The 13,815-nt window shown below is 39.4% G+C and overlaps 1 non-coding gene across 1 annotated transcript; it reads left to right on the top strand.

Annotated features, from left to right (window-relative positions):
- Positions 1–7,521: 7,521 nt before the first annotated feature.
- trnat-agu lies at positions 7,522–7,595 on the top strand. Its single transcript has one exon. It is a non-coding gene; the product is annotated as a tRNA-Thr (tRNA).
- Positions 7,596–13,815: the final 6,220 nt, after the last annotated feature.

Here is a 13,815-nt window from a genome sequence, read left to right as displayed (position 1 = left end):
GACAGCCTCTCTGGTTGTCTTCCCTGAGATGGTAGAGTTGAGATGCGAATATAGGAATTTGAAATCAAGTGCTACCATTTTTACAGCTTAACTGAAGAAAACCTCTATTAGCCAGGTGCAGATCTATTCTTTTAGCTTGTCACCCAACTTTTCTGTACAGTGGCTCTCCATCCTTTCTGTATGCTTCACCTGTTAGAACTGTAGTGTCATCTTATAGCCATTTGTATCCATAAATACATTCAATACTGTTACCCAGTGTCTTATTCCTAAGCATGTTGAGATGGAAATTGCTTTATTTAGTCATGAAGACACCACTGTGACTCTCCTTCAGTCAGGTGTCTTTGCCTATTTGGCCATTTCCTATTGTTATACACATTTAACACAGCTACATTCTCTTTCTCAATCCAATTCAAGGACACAGATGGACGAAGCTGGCCCCAGTGACATGGTCAAACACAACCCTGGACAACTCTAGTAATATTGAATATTAAATAATCCATTAGTCAGAATATTTCTTTAACTGAGTTAAAATAGTTGAATAACGTCCCTGGACTCCCTGAGGTAGCCCATTTTTATTTTCTTTAAATCAGCAGACTAATTCAGAATAAAGGGGTAAAACCTATGCCAGCTGATCTAATAGATAAAATATTTCTCTTATAATGGAATTCTATTCTAGGTGAATATTCTTTTTCTTATGTTATATTAATATTTAATGCAAATGAAGATGGCCTGTGCTTTGTGACCAACCACAACTTGAGCTACAGATATGTTAAATAATTCAACTGTATACCTGTATGGCATACCATGACAATGGTGTATCTCGAGTTCAATGAAATTAAGGATTTACATAGCAATATCATATATCACTTTAAACTTCAATGTCGTTGTGGGACAGTGGTATCATTCATCCATCTATCCATTTACTAAACCAGTCCATCCATCTTTATGACACAAGTCTGATTTTTGGGTGTTGGGGGGCCACAGACTATTCGAGTAGCATTGACACAAGGCAAGAACCAAACCTAGAAAAACATAAAAAGTGCAGATTTGTTTAATTTATTTTGTCTTGTTGCTGAGAAAAACTCTTAACTTTGTCCTTTTAATTTTAATAGGAATGCAGGACTTCATATTTAGCTACAATTTATGCAAATAATGCCTCATTCCATAATGATTTTGAAGCTATTTCATCTCAGTACACTGCTTTTCTAAAAAGAACATATCTGCCAAAATAAAATAACTTAAAATATTATTTTAAGATGTCATTACTCATTTTTACATTCCAGAACTTCAATTTTATTGCAACTGGGACTCTGGTAGGAACCAGGGTTGCATGCAGTGGAATGCTGTACAGCAGGGGTGCCCAATGCATCGATCGCAATCGACCGGTAGATCGCGAAGGTAGTGCAGGTAGATTGTGTTGCATTCAAAAAAAATTTTTTTAAATGTTAGTCTATCATATATCCTCCCTATGGCATTTGCCACTTGATTGACATACTGGGCAGCCAGTCTGAGATCTCTTTTCTTCTAACATACTGGTTATCCGGCACGCACAATCAAACACACAAGCTACTGCAAAACTCCGGCTATCTAAGTGATCTAGTTAGCCTTCCAATTTATATCGACTAAAGAAGGGATTAAAAAAAAAAATTGTTGGTTATGAGCTGGATGTGGAATGGGAAGAGGATTTTTTTTTTACAATGTCACAATCGATGTTCTTTCAATCTATCATTGCTATTCTAAAGAAGGAAAATGTGGAAATGCACTTTCGAACTGTTCATAAAAACTACGAAACTGACTTCCTTCCAAAAAGAGATCTGAGAAAGAGAAAGGAGAGGGAACTAAAATCGCAGTTAATCGTACAGCCGTCAGAATGAAAATTGCCTGTCAGACTTTGACAGACGGTTTCAAGGCTCAGCTTTCCTTGAGCCAATCGCTACATTTAAGTGCTATCCATTTAGGGAAGATGTTGAGGGTGATTCACTCGCATCAGAAATTGCAACACTGTTTCACCTAAAACTCGTCTACAGTGGAGGATGAGATTTTGACACTACAGGATGACATTCAGCTGAAGTCTGGGGCTCTTGGACAGTTTTGGAACTTACTAACAGAGGAAAAGTACTCAAACATGAGGAAATGTGCTGCCTCCTTGACTGCATTATTCTACAAACCGGATTCCAAAAAAGTTGGGACACTATACAAATCGTGAATAAATACTGAATGCAATGATGTGCAGGTGCCAACTTCTAATATTTTATTCAGAATAGAACATAAATCACGGAACAAAAGTTTAAACTGGGAAAATGTATCATTTTAAGGGAAAAATATGTTGATTCAGAATTTCATGGTGTCAACAAATCCCAAAAAAGTTGGGACAAGGCCATTTTCACCACTGTGTGGCATCTCCCCTTCTTCTTACAACACTCAACAGACGTCTGGGGACTGAGGAGACCAGTTTCTCAAGTTTAGAAATAGGAATGCTCTCCCATTCTTGTCTAATACAGGCCTCTAACTGTTCAATCGTCTTGGGCCTTCTTTGTCGCACCTTCCTCTTTATGATGCCAAATGTTCTCTATAGGTGAAAGATCTGGACTGCAGACTGGCCATTTCAGTACCCGGATCCTTCTCCTACGCAGCCATGATGTTGTGATTGATGCAGAATGTGCTCTGGCATTATCTTGTTGAAAAATGCAGGGTCTTCCCTGAAAGAGATGACGTCTGGATGGGAGCATATGTTGTTCTAGAACCTGAATATATTTTTCTGCATTAATGGTGCCTTTCCAGACATGCAAGCTGCCCATGCCACACACACTCATGCAACCCCATACCATCAGAGATGCAGGCTTCTGAACTGAGCGTTGATAACAACTTGGGTTGTCCTTGTCCTCTTTGGTCCGGATGACATGGCGTCCCAGATTTCCAAAAGAACTTGAATCGTGACTCGCCTGACCACAGAACAGTCTTCCATTTTGCCACACTCCATTTTAAATGATCCCTGGCCCAGTGACAACGCCTGAGCTTGTGGATCTTGCTTAGAAATGGCTTCTTCTTTGCACTGTAGAGTTTCAGCTGGCAACGGCGGATGGCACGGTGGATTGTGTTCACTGACAATGGTTTCTGGAAGTATTCCTGAGCCCATTCTGTGATTTCCTTTACAGTAGCATTCCTGTTTGTGGTGCAGTGTCGTTTAAGGGCCCGGAGATCACGGGCATCCAGTATGGTTTTACGGCCTTGACCCTTACGCACAGAGATTGTTCCAGATTCTCTGAATCTTCGGATGATGTTATGCACAGTTGATGATGATAGATGCAAAGTCTTTGCAATTTTTCGCTGGGTAACACCTTTCTGATATTGCTCCACTATCTTTCTGCGCAACATTGTGGGAATTGGTGATCCTCTACCCATCTTGGCTTCTGAGAGACACTGCCACTCTGAGAAGCTCTTTTTATACCCAATCATGTTGCCAATTGACCGAATTAGTGTTTATTGGTCTTCCAGCTCTTCGTTATGCTCAAATTTACTTTTTCCAGCCTCTTATTGCTACTTGTCCCAACTTTTTGGGATTTGTTGACACCGTGAAATTTTGAATCAACATATTTTTCCTTTAAAATGATACATTTACTCGGATTAAACGTTTGATCTGTCATCTACGTTCTATTACAAATAAAATATTGACATTTGCCATCTCCACATCATTGCATTCAGTTTTTATTCACAATTTGTTTAGTGTCCCAACTTTTTTGGAATCCGGTTTGTACTTATTTATGTGAGTCAGCCTTTTCCCACATGAAGATGATTAAATCCAAATACTGTAGTGACCATAAATGTATTGAATTGTTATGGTGCCATAAAGGTTATTCAGTTATGCAAGGTACGACAACATATATATATATATATTATATATATATATATATATATATATATATATATATATATATATATATATATACAGTACAGGCCAAAAGTTTGGACACACCTCCTCATTCAATGTGTTTTCTTTATTTTTATGACCATTTACATTGGTAGATTCTCACGGAAGGCATCAAAACTATGAATGAACACGTGGAGTTATGTACTTAACAAAAAAAGGTGAAATAACTGAAAACATGTTTTATATTCTAGTTTCTTCAAAATAGTTACCTTTGCTCTGATTACTGCTTTGCACACTCTTGGCATTCTCTCGATGAGCTTCAACAGGTAGTCACCTAAAGTGGTTTTATTTCAGGTGACTACCTGTTGAAGCTCATCGAGAGAATGCCAAGAGTGTGCAAAGCAGTAATCAAAGCATAGGGTGGCTATTTTGAAGAAACTAAAAAAAAAAACATGTTTTCAGTTATTAGTGTGGCAAGAAAACATCCCCCACACCATTACACCACCACCACCAGCCTGCACAGTGGTAACAAGGCATGATGGATCCATGTTCTCATTCTGTTTATGCCAAATTCTGACTCTACCATTTGAATGTCTCAACAGAAATCAAGACTCATCAGACCAGGCAACATTTTTCCAGTCTTCAACTGTCCAATTTTGGTGAGCTCGTGCAAATTGTAGCCTCTTTTTCCTATTTGTAGTGGAGATGAGTGGTACCCGGTGGGGTCTTCTGCTGTTGTAGCCCATCCTCCTCAAGGTTGTGCGTGTTGTGGCTTCACAAATGCTTTGCTGCATACCTCGGTTGTAACGAGTGGTTATTTCAGTCAAAGTTGCTCTCCTATCAGCTTGAATCAGTCGGCCCATTCTCCTCTGACCTCTAGCATCAACAAGGCATTTTCGCCCACAGGACTGCCGCATACTGGATGTTTTTCCCTTTTCACACCATTCTTTGTAAACCCTAGAAATGGTTGTGCGTGAAAATCCCAGTAACTGAGCAGATTGTGAAATACTCAGACCGGCCCGCCTGGCACCAACAACCATGCCACGCTCAAAATTGCTTAAATCACCTTTCTTTCCCATTCTGACATTCAGTTTGGAGTTCAAGAGATTGTCTTGACCAGGACCACACCCCTAAATGCATTGAAGCAACTGTCATGTGATTGGTTGATTAGATAATTGCATTAATGAGAAATTGAACAGGTGTTCCTAATAATCCTTTAGGTGAGTATATATATATATATATATATATATATATATATATATATATATATATATATATATATATATATATATATATAGTTTTAATGTAGGTAGATCATTTCAACTTCACATTTCGACTCCACTGGTCTTTACTAAAGTGGCTAGAAGCGCCGATATCAGCCCACAATGTGTAAGGTCACTATAACTGTCTGTACTTAAGTATTTACGGATAATTCGACTACCATTTTTTTTAAATATCTAGTATAGTTTTCAGCACAACTGACACTTTTGCGTGTACCTCATACTACTTTTATTTTCCTCGCAACATCACCGGGGTTTCGCCTCCAAGACCGACCCCACCACACGTGACCCAAGTCTGGATTAAGCGGTTTGAAAAATGACAGGACATGACCTATTGGGCTCCTGCTCAAGTCGTTCCCTGCGTATATTAATTAACCAGGACTTATTTCTTTTAAAATGGTTTTTATTTCGGTCTGAAGTGGTTTAGAGGTGTATGTTGGATAGCTAACTGCTGCGTGTGTTTGTAATGTTGGCAAAAATGCGGACTTTTCCTGTCATTATGAAGAAAAAGACAATACATTTACGTATACTGCATAGCGTTTTATATTTCTCATTACTCAAAGCACTTTACATGGAGGCACTTTAGCCTCCACCAGCATCCACCTGGATGATGCAATCGCAGACGTCCTTGCGCCAGTACACTCGCCTCACATTAGCTATTGGGAATGACAGAGATAGTTACAGCCAGTTAGGGCCAGAGAATGATTAGGAGGGAAAAAGGTCTATGTTGTGGTGGCATTTTAGAACGATAGGTAAACACTCTCCACTTTATAAAGGATACGCTGTTTCCAGCAGAGAGAGTCGAGACCTCGGTTTTACGTCTCAGCCGAAGGGGCATGCTCTTTTTAAAACACAGTGCCCCCCTTATCCAGAAGGCGAGCGCCTTCTGCGGGTCTCACTAATACTTGTTCCGGCAGTTTTGCCGCCCCCCCCCCATCCAAGTAGCTTGAACAGGCATAGCTTGGGGTGGATTAACTGTTCTGTTTTTTTTTTTTTCTCTCGGAAATGCAAAACAGGGCCCCTAAGTGTGCACCTGAGTAATTCTAATGGTCGATCCGGCCATTCTCTGTTCTACCTCACAATCGTGGATTTTTTTTCAGTTAACTGTAATACAATGCCACTAATTCACATGCCTGTTAATATACTGACGTTCACTCTTAAAAATAATGGACCAATAATTACTTAAACTGGGTTGTGTGGTTCATCGTAGAACCATTGCTTGACAGTCTGCGTATGAACTTTGTTCTTTGTGCTTAAAAAAAACGTTTATATATGTAGAAAAACTGAAATCTTTAATGTATGGTAGGCTACCCAGCAGGACACCAATAAATTAAGAAAACCTGCGCTTAGCCTGTGTTATTGTAAACGCGAGTCCTTTTCGAATCATGACTTATTGGTATTTCACAAATCTGTCACCATCTCTTATTGTTATGTGGAGTAGAGAGCCTGTTACGGATCCAAATAAATAAAGGATCCATCTGGAACCTTCACGTGGATCGGTCCTTTGGGAAACAAAATGGTTCCCCTGTGTCATCGTTCTGAAGAACTGATCTGGCACCTTTATTTTTAAGAGTGTTTAGCTGAGGTTAAACACAAAATCTTTGTATAGCGTCGGTGTCAATTCCAGTTTGTTTTCACCTAAAAAAGAAAAAGAAAAAAGAGAAATGAATAAACCGTATCTCGTACAAAAGAAAATAAAAATGTGCACGTCCCTTTAAAAAATTAAAAAGTTGGGGTTAGGAAGGAAAGATACTTAAAATAGCTAACTAACATTTCGTTCAAGGGTCATATGACTTCAGAGCATCTTAAAATAGTCATTGAGTTTATCTTTGGATTTTTGTCGTATCCAAAATTGTTAGAGCATAACATTTACAACAATCGTGTTACGAAGTCACGATTCTATAAACATAACAGTATCACGTTAATTAAAAAATGACACTGAAAATGATGCTTTTTTCTTTCCTATAGCACAACTCAATTTTTAGAACCATTCCTCAACAAATAGGGAACAGCACCACCTTCTGGTACAAATGTAAATTATAGCCAGATATAACAAATACAAAACGTGTTTGGAGAAGCAAATAAACACATTCACGCATTTCCGTCCATTTTAGAACGATCGGGGATTGTGTTAAAACTCGTTAATTTATATTAGTTAAGGAGAGGTCTAGAACCAATTGGTAAGGTATAAATGTCTCGTTACTTATATCGTATGGTCGTGCTTCAACATTTAATGTATTCAATCGTAGACGGGTTTTCTGAGCGCAGTCAGAATAGGAAATTAACGCTTTATATACTTAAAAACAACCAATCAGGGCAACATCACTGTGATTAATGTATATTAGACTTAGGATTCAAGCCCTTTCGCAGTGCGGCGCCGTGGCTTAGTTGGTTAAAGCGCCTGTCTAGTAAACAGGAGATCCTGGGTTCGAATCCCAGCGGTGCCTTTTCTCCTCGGCACAAATATTGTTTATATTTAAGGAATATTTTAAAACCAGTAACGGCGTGAATACACTTGACTAGAGCATTCCTAGCTGTCATACTCTTTCTCTGTCTCTGTTCAGCATTCGTTTGCTCAGAGGTTGAAGCGCTTGCTGCTTCCTGGAGTAGCATCCACTTGTAGAGCCACAGCACCATACGTCACCGCAGTTGTACACCCGCAGTTACAGACCCGGAAGTGGCGTCACCTTTGTTTCAGGACTGACTTCGTAAAGTTACTTTTGGAAGGTTTCGGCAGGTCTCTGCAAAGCCCGGAAAGTAATGTCGGGTCAAGAATTAAGCGATAAAAATAAGAAGGGAAAACAGTACATCAAACCAAATAATACGCATCGTTGTGAAGTTCAGAGGGTTTCTGCCATCACGTCGTGTCACACATCAAACTAAACAATACGGATCGTTTTTGTAAAATATTAATATTAAAATTTACGTTGTGTTCGGGTCTGTGGGAACCATTTAACGTTGGCAAAATTAAATTCATCAAGATCTGTGTTAACTGAAAATAGTTTTTCGTTTACATTCATAAAACGAAATATACAATATAATTACAATGTTTGCACCACATTTGAGTTTAGTAAAATGTTAATAATAAAAGTTATTACATTTTTTAAAATGTACAGTGCAATATTGTTCTAAACCAATTTAGAATAAACATTTAAGCCAATCTAATATTTTTAAACATGAATGTGAAGAAAACGGCAATACATATTCTACACTGAATTATGCTATACCAGTAACGGAATACACTTGACTTAAGTATTCCTAGTTTTCATTCTCTTTCTCTGTACGTTTAGCATTCGTTTGCTCAGAGGTTAATGTGCTTGCTGCTTCCTGAGCTGCTCTTCTTTTGTCCACCCTAGCGGCCCGCTGCTTCTTTTCTTTTGTCGGCATCTTTTCGCGTTAAAACTGATTAAGTTAGTTTTTGTGTTGCAATTACATAGTACGTTTTTCTTAATTTTTTACTTAAGCGCTACAATCTGCCTTAAGAGTGATTTAAAGATATGAAGAGGTAGGGGAAGAAACCGCGAAGGTGGGAGGGAATGAGAACGATGCACGTACGCATGCGCCGCCCTGCTGCGCGTTGTCGAGAGTTGATTCTACAATAAAATAAAAAGGGTAATAAAAATCATCATCCGAAAGCGGATAGTAGACGTCACGTATTATATGTGTACCAAATTTCAGGTCAATAGCTGAAACGGTTTACGAGCTACAGGTGATTTAAAATCCTGGACAGGCAAACGAACAGCCACGGTAGCGTATTATAAAAGAAGATAGTTCAGGTTACAGGTCAAATAATTTTACATCTGTAATTATGCCATCGCGTCATAAATACGCAGTACATCAAATGCTTCTTAAATGTGCAATTTCTGTTGACAGGTAAACCCTGCTTTCTTAACGATTGGCTATAAACGAATACAAGATTAAAAAAGGAAAAAACGCAGACGTAAATCTAAACACTACATATTACTTAAAAAATGTAATCATAACCCTTCAAACGTAATTTAAACAACACTTTAATGAAGTACAGCAATAAGAAAATGGGAAAATGTCAAATTTGCTTAACACAACCAAAATTCCACTTTCATCACTTGCAGGACCTTTTCCGCTAATCATTTAACAGTTATCAAAATAAAAATATAAATACAACGGAACACTAATTATCGAAAGTGGTGTAGTTTGGACAGGTAATTAAAAATTGATCAGATACTTGCAAATATCTGATGGAGAATTAGTAACTCATGTGGCACATGCGCCGGACACCCAGGGGGACACAGCAAACTGGACACCACACAAACTTCTGAATCCCCCCCACCCCCACTTTGTTGAGGGCTGCATATGGGCTCTGACCGGCACTGTTTCTAGACTACAGCCAAATTACAAAGTTGTACATGTTAGACTTATATGGCAATTTGAAGTTTTCTACATAGCATGCAAATGCGGTTAGAATTGTCTCTACCTCACTTTGGCATTGTATTGGTAAAAGCAGGTTCATAAATGGATGGGTGGATAACTGACTGATATGATATCTGAGCAATGTAAAAGCAGTGTCTTCAGACAGTGATTAGAAAAAGCCACGGTTTATGCAGTGTAAGAGATTTACACAGCAAACTAATAACGACTTATGCTTTCTTTCAATCATTCAATGATATTTCTACTTTTCTCTAATATTTCCTGGCATGTTAGAAACTCTCGCAATTGTCCAGTGTGAGATATTATGCTCAGTCTTAGAATGAAAATCACATTTTGCTAACAGTTAACACATGCTTCATACTATCAATAACAGATCAGTTCAAAAGAACTCCTTCCCCCAAACCCTCAAACTGTCTTGTGCGTGACAGTAAAACATTTATTTCCTGATTAACCTCCAATCTGCATTTTCATTTGATAGCTCAATCTAGTTTTAGAAGTGGGATACTCAGAGAGATGCAGAAAGTAGACAAGAGTACAAGGAGATAAGGCGCAAGGTGAAGAGAGAGGTGGCGTATGATGAGTTGTATGAGAGGTTGGACACTAAGGAGGGTGATAAGGACCTGTACCACTTGGCTAGACAGAGGGACCGAGCTGGGAAAGTTGTACAGCAGGTTAGGGTGATAAAGGATAAAGATGGAAACGTACTCACAAGCGAGGTGAGTGTGTTGAACAGATGGAAAGAGTACTTTGAGAGGCGGATGAATGAAGAGAATGAGATAGAGAAGAGGTTGGATGATGTGGAGATACTGAATCAGGAAGTGCAACGGATTAGCAAGGAGGAAGTAAGGACAGCTATGAAAAGGATGAAGAATGAAATAGCCGTTGGTCCAGATGACATACCTGTGGAAGCATGGAGGTGTTTCGGAGAGATGGCAGTGGAGTTTTTAATCAGTTTGTTTAATGGAATCTTGGAAAGTGGGAGGATGCCTGAGGAGTGGAGAAGAAGTGTACTGGTGCCAATATTAAAGAATAAGGGGGATGTGCAGGACTGCAGTAACTACAGGGGAATAAAACTGATGAGCCACAGCATGAATTTATGGGAACGAGTAGTGGAAGCTAGGTTAAGAAGTGAAGTGATGATTAGTGAGCATCGGTATGGTTTCATGCCAAGAAAGAGCACCACATATACAATGTTTGCTCTGAGGATGTTGATGGAGAAGTTTAAAGAAGGTCAGAAGAAGTTGCATTGCGTCTTTGTGGACCTGGAGAAAGCATATGACAGGGTGCCTTGAGAGGAGCTGTGGTATTGTATGAGGAAGTCTGGAAATGGCAGAGACGTACGTAAGAGTTGTACAGGATATGTACGAGGGAAGTGTGACAGTGGTGAGGTCTGCGGTAGGAGTGACGGATGCATTCAAGTTGGAGGTGGGATTACATCAGGGATCGGCTGAGAGCCCTTTCTTATTTGCAATGGTGATGGACAGGTTGACAGACGAGATTAGACAGGGGTCCCCGTGGACTATGATGTTTGCTGATGACATTGTGATCTGTAGCGATAGTAGGGAGCAGGTTCAGGAGACCCTGGAGAGGTGGAGATCTGCTCTAGAGAGGAGAGGAACAAAACAGAATACATGTGTGTCAATGAGAGGGAGGTCAGTGGAATGGTGAGGATGCAGGGAGTAGAGTTGGAAAAGATGGATGAGTTTAAATACTTGGGATCAACAGTACAGAGTAATGGGGATTGTGGAAGAGAGGTGAAAAAGAGAGTGCAGGTAGGGTGGAATGGGTGAAGAAGAGTGTCAGGAGTAATTTGTGACAGACGGGTAACAGCAAGAGTCAAAGGGCAGGTCTACAGGACAGTAGTGAGACCAGCTATGTTATATGGGTTGGAGACGGTGGCACTGACCAGAAAGCAGGAGACAGAGCTGGCGGTGGCAGAGTTAAAGATGCTAATATTTGCATTGGGTGTGATGAGGATGGATAGGATCAGAAATGAAGACATTAGAGGGTCAGCTCAAGTTGGACGGTTGGGAGACAAAGTCAGAGAGGCGAGATTGCGTTGGTTTGGACGTGTGCAGAGGAGAGATGCTGGGTATATTGGGAGAAGGATGCTAAGGATAGAGCTGCCAGGGAAGAGGAAAAGAGGAAGGCCTAAACAAAGGTTTATGGGTGTGGTGAGAGAGGATATGTAGGTGATGGGTGTAACAGAACAAGATGGACAGAAAGATATGGAAGAAGATGATCCGCTGTGGCAACCCCTAACGGGAGGCAGCCGAAAGAAGAACAAGAACAAGCTCAATCTAGTTGTAGGATATAATCCTACTGTATGGGCTTTTTTCTTGTTTTGAATGGACAGCTCCAGGTAACTACAGTAGCTGTCAACTCCAGGTTGTAAAATAGGACAGAAAAAAGAAAAGTTATGTAGTGAACCTGTAGGGAAATCAATTGAAAAGAGTGGATGCATTTAAATATCTAGGAATCAGCGAATAGCCCAAGATAGAAAATTCGATGCAGGGATAATCCATAGAGTGCAGTGTGGATGGAACAACTGGAAGAAGGCATCAGGAGTGTTGTGTGTTCAAAGAATTAAGGCAAAGGTTAAAGGTAAGGCTTTTAAGACAGTGGTTAAGACCAGCAATGATCTATGGAGATGAGACAAGGGCAGTAAAAGGAGCACAGGAGAAGACATTATGTGGCAGAAATAAGACAGTTGAGATGTATCTGTGGAGTTACAAAAAAGGACAGGATAAGGAATGAGACGATCAGAGGTACAACAAATGTGGGTGAGATATGTAACAAAGTACAGGAAAGTAGGTAGAAGTAGTATGGACTTTGATGAGGAGTGACGATGAATATGTGGGCAAAAGAGTGATGGGAATGGAAGTACAGGAGGAGAGAAAGTGAGGGAGGTCAAAGCAGAGAAGGATGGATAAAGTAAAAGAAGATCTAAGGAAAAAGAGTCTGACTGGGGAGGAAGTACAGGACCAAGCTGTATGGAGAACGCTGATCAGACACATCCACCTCTCACATAAGTGGGAAAAGATGAAGAGGAAGAACAAGAAGAAGCAAGTCTTCTATGGCAATGAATCTTATGATCTGCAAACATAATGAATCTTAAATAGATTTTACAAAATCTCATAAACTAACCACTATAACATACAATACTATGTCATGGTTTATATGTACAAAATTAGAACCCAATTTTTTGAAAAGTGTAATTCTCTCATCCTGTCTCAGTTTGCACACTTCCTTCTTTTAAAGAAATAAATGAACATTTCATGAGGTGCATTCAATTCATATCTTGCTTAATCTAAGTTTTTTAAAAATTAGAATCAATGGCTTTCCAAAAGCTGAACTTGTGTCAAACATATCTGACGTGAACCCACCTACACATGCAATACCAACCCTGAACAGTTTAGGTAGATGTGCAAAATATACATATAAATAAAAAATGATATGAACAGACATAATGATTATTGCATTCTTGTTAAAAGGGAGTACATCATTCTGGAAATGTAGATTAGCCCAGCTATTAACATTCATGTATATAGAAAGAATACTCTCTATGTAAAGCACAAGTTGTGTAAGTAAGAATGGTGCAATATAAACATCACGTCATGTCATTTTCTAACCTGCTTAATCCACCCCAGGGGTGCACTGGCTGCAGCACAGAACAAATGGCACCAGGCCATCACAGGGTAAGCACACACACACAGAGCTAGACTAACCATTCAGTAAAATAAGTATGTGCTTAGGGTCTTAAGGGAAGGGAGGCACCACAGAAATGACCCTGAACCATATGGTGCAAAACTGTAAATGGTGCAACAGAACCAGGTTCCACAAAATGGGGCTCTCACATTAAATGAAAAAAAAATGACATACATATATACAATAATAAAAAATATGGCTGGATGCCTTATCTCTACTAAATACAGAACCGGGTGTGTTACCTAAGATTAGTTTTGAGGATCTGATTAAAGACTTTGCAAATAGGAAAAGGAAGAGGTAAATAATGTGAAGGCATACAAAAATAAAGATTATTTTCCATCTTGCTATAAGTTTTGCTTCATTTCGAAAAATAAAATTGTATTTTACCGTTTATTATTGAATTAGACATATATGGGCGCACCGAAATCTTTTAAGTGCTTAGCGGCCCCGCAAACACACACACACACACACACACACACACTTGGGGCAAAGTAGAGATGTCAACTCAAGTAACCAACATGTCTTTGGACTGTGGGTAGAAACCGAAACATC

This window comes from Polypterus senegalus, chromosome 5, assembly GCF_016835505.1.
Source record: "Polypterus senegalus isolate Bchr_013 chromosome 5, ASM1683550v1, whole genome shotgun sequence".
Classification (NCBI taxonomy): Eukaryota; Metazoa; Chordata; class Cladistia; order Polypteriformes; family Polypteridae; genus Polypterus; species Polypterus senegalus.
This window is presented reverse-complemented; position numbering and strand designations above follow the sequence as displayed.